We start from the raw sequence: 4,019 nt of genomic DNA on the forward strand, positions 1-4,019 counted from the left end.
TCCCCCGATCCACAGATGAGGACCCTGAGGCTCAGAGAGGGAGGCCACCTTTCCCCCGGGGCCACTTGCCCCAAGACACCCGGCCACATGCTCCGACACAGCCACAGGAATTAGATGCGGGACCGTGGGGCGGGACACTTGCTGGCTGACTGCTGCTGCTCTTAAAAACACGCAGCATCCATCTGTTGAAACCACGATTCCACGGACTTCAGTACCCTCAGAGGCTTGTGCAACCATCACCACTATCTAATTCCAGAACCTTCCATCTCCCCAAACGGAAGCCCCATCCCCATCAGCGGTCAATCCCGTCCCCTCCCCAGCCCCTGGTGACCATAAATCTACGTCCCGTCTCCGTGGCTCTGCCTGTTCTGGACATTTCATATAAATGGAGTCTCACACTGTGTGTCCTTCTGTGTCTGGCGTCTCTCACTGAGCACGACGTCCTCAAGATCCATACACCCTGTGGCTTGCGTTAGAGCCTCGTCTCTTGTCATGGCTGAGTGATATTCCAGTGTGTGAATGGACCACATTGCATTTATGCGTTCACCTATCCATGGACACTTGGGTTGTTTCCACCTTTTAGCCATTATAACAATTTTACTATTTTCAAGACACAATTTTAGCATAAAAGGTGAGTTTCGGTAAATCCAAAATAATAGCTCTGTTTCGTACCTCAGGGCCTTTGCACGGCCGTCCCCCTGCCTGGGAAGCCTTCCCCACAGACCACCACTGGGCTCTCTCCCTCTTGGTCAGCCCTGGAACATGTGCCTGGCCCACCAAAGGGAGTCTCTCTGGAACTTGTCATCGGCCACGTGCCCTGGGCAGGCATCTGCACTCGTGTGTGCCCCAGTGTAGCCAGACACATGCATTTTGGGCCTGGGCCTCTCAGGAACCTCCCCCATCCCCTTGCCAGACACCAGTCACATGCGGAGTGCCACTCCCTCCAGGGGCTGCTCGGTGACCTCCCTGCAGGGTGTGGGGGCCCCTCGGCACCACCGGTGACCCCGAGGCCCCCGCCCCAGCTGCAGCCAGACCCTGATGCCGGCTTCTGCAGGTCCCCTGGGTGGCCATCGATATGCGGGTCCCGTGCAGAGCCTTTTCCGGCCTGGAGCTTCCAGAGGGAAGTGATTTCCCTCCCGCAGCCCATTACTGCTGCCTCGGTGCCCCGCCGCGGGCAGGGGGTCTGAAGCAGCGGAGCAGCGGGGCAGAGGAGTGCTGAGGTTGCCCAGGGCCCTGATGGCGGCTGGGGATGGGTCCCCGCCTCCTCCCTCGGACTCCCAGGGCAGGGCCATCTTAGTTTCCCGATGCGGATGCACTGTCCCCTCTGAGCCTCAGCGTCCCTGCTATACCTGCCCGAGGCCCCCGCCCCCTGGTCCAGATAGCCCCGAGATGGGGGCTGGCCCTCCACTGTCAGGGCTGAGCAGGGACCTCCTGCCTTGCAGGGCTGGGACGGTCATACTCAGCCCCTCATCTCAGGCTTCTTCCTCAGGGACCCTGCTAGTCGCAGGGGTGTCCCGGCTGTGCCCCGGCAGGCACACCCTTCCCGGGCCTCCTCCTCGGGGCTTTCCTCAAACTCCACCTCCCCGTCTCCCTAAGGTAAAGCTGCACCCCATCCTTCTCTCTGGGGCTTTCTTTCTTTTCCTCTTCTGGCTTTATTTACCACCTTGGTGCCTGTGTTTTCCTCATTTATCTCCTTCCTAGTCTGTATGCAGGGACTGTCGGCCTCCTGAGGGCAGGGACTTTATCTCTCCTGGTCACTGCAGGTTCCCAGGCCTAGGGCATGCGCGGTACACAGTAGGTGCTCACTAAATGCTCGTGGATCAAATGAATAAATGTTGTATGTATGTCTATGCAGAAGTCAGCTAATCCAAAAAGAGAGAAGACAATATCACATAAATATTACACCTCCCATGTCACACGTGGTCAGCAGCCCCAGCCCCCCGGGGTCCGTATCTGGGGGTTTGGGGAGGAGGCCGTGGTGCCGGGGATGCTGGTCCTGGCCGCAGTGGCTGGTGGACAATCACAGAGCCAGTTCACAGCCCAGGAGCCCCTCAGGGGCCATAAATCACCGCAAGATGACACACAAGCCGGAAACCAAGTGGCCGCGGCCAGACCGGCATGGCCGGCGGGGAGACACAGCCAGAGGACGGACTTGTGGCCCCTCACAGCCTCAGTTTCCCCTCTGGAGCTGCTGGGCTGGATGGAGATGGTCGTCCTGATTACAGCAATGTTGGTGACAACTGGCAGGGCTGCAGGTGGGGGTGTGCACCCCTGAGCCCCCGTCAGCCTGGGCAAAGGCACCCAGGTGTGTGTTCACCCAACCCTCACCGAGGGTGGGGCGGGCATGGCAGGGGCCTGGGGGGCAGCCTAGAAGGCTGAGCAAGGCAGGGGGGTGGGGGAGCGCACGGGAGGCTCCAGAGACCAGAACTGCAGAGTCACCAGCTCCACGGCTGAGGAAGGGATGTCCTGGCCTGGGAATGGGAGAGACCCTGCCCAGGGCCCCCAGGGGCTGCCCACCCGACAGCCCCCGAACCTTCCTCTTTGATCTGGGAATGGAGGCCAGGTGGCCCAGGGGCGATCAATGGGCCCTATTGGACGCTGTGGTCAGGTGGGAGGGCCCTGAGCTGGAGGACACACCCCTAGCCTGTGCAGATGGGGAAACTGAGGCCCCATGGGTCACTGGGGTGAGTCCAGGGTGAGCCCCAGGCCTCCCAGGCTGGAGGGTGCTGGGGTCCCTTCCTTCCAGGGTGGGTGAGGGATATGCTGCCTCCCCAGGAAACACAACACCCCCACCCCGCTGTGTCCGCCTGCAGCTGTGCGCCCCACGCCCCCTGCAAGCTCTGATCTCCCTGTGGGGGTTTGGGGCTCAAGTTCAAGTCCCAGCTCCACCACCACGGTCTATGCAGCTTCCTCTCTGGGTCTGGGGTCCACGGTGCCTGACTCCTGGGGATGACAGAAGCTTCCAGAGAGAATCCATGAACTTCCTTTGAACAGGACTCCCCACTCTCCCCACATTCAGCCGGGGGTTGCCCTGATGGAGGGCAGGGAGGCAGGGAGGCTGGGGGTGTTTATTATTCACGACCGTCTCGGCCCTGCCTCCGCCCTCCCTGGGCCATCCACTTTGCCATCAGGTACTGATAGGATGAAGAGGAAACTGAGGCAGGCATTAGGAGTGTTGTCCCCGTCCAGAAGAGGGGTCCTGTGAGAGGAAGAGGAGACAGAAGCAGGTGGTTCCAGCCCCCTCCCGTGCCTGGCCTGGCAGCCTGCAGCTGACCCGGTAGGAGCTTGAGAGCCTCGTGGTCGGCTGGGAGGGGGAGGGGGAGGGGGCAGGCTCGGGGTGGGGCTGAGGGCGCCCCTCCCCCACCAGCGTAGGCCTTGAACCCGAAATAGGCAGGGAATAGGGGGGCACGTCTGCACCCCAACCGGGCCGGTCCCCTGGTCCCGCCTTTCCCTCAGCGTAGACCCCTGCCGAGCCCCGCCCCTCCCGCGAGGCCCCGCCCTCCTCGCTGCGGGGCTGGGCCTCCCCCAGGCCCTCGGCTCCCGTTTCTGCGCCTCTGCCCAGGCGGGCCCCTCTCCCTGAATGTCTTCTCATGCATACAACGCCGGCTCTGCTCTCTGGGCCTCAGTTTCCCCACTTACAAAATGAGGGCGTGAGCTCTGGTCTCCGAGGAGAGGGGCCTGGGTCCCAGCCCTAGCCCACCCTCAGTGGGGAGGGGGTAGTGTTTCCCTTCTGGGCCTCAGTTTTCCCATCTGCCACACAGGTGAGCCCCGTTTTACAGATAGGGAAGCTGAGGCTGGAGGAGGGGAGCTGGGTCCCACATTAGTGTCTCCAGGTCCAGCGGGTGGGGCAGGGGAGGCGCTGACCACCCGCTACTCCAGCCAGGGGACCAGCCGCCTACACCCCAGCAGCCCAGGTGGGTCTGGAATGTTTATTCGCGGCTCTGAGGGTCGTCGTGGGCCCTTCGACAGCGAAAATCAGAGGCTATTGTGCTGGGGTGAGGTGGGGGGTGGTGGATGGG

Source organism: Propithecus coquereli, unplaced genomic scaffold (genome assembly GCF_000956105.1).
Source record: "Propithecus coquereli isolate 6110/MARCELLA unplaced genomic scaffold, Pcoq_1.0 Scaffold232, whole genome shotgun sequence".
Lineage (NCBI taxonomy): Eukaryota > Metazoa > Chordata > Mammalia > Primates > Indriidae > Propithecus > Propithecus coquereli.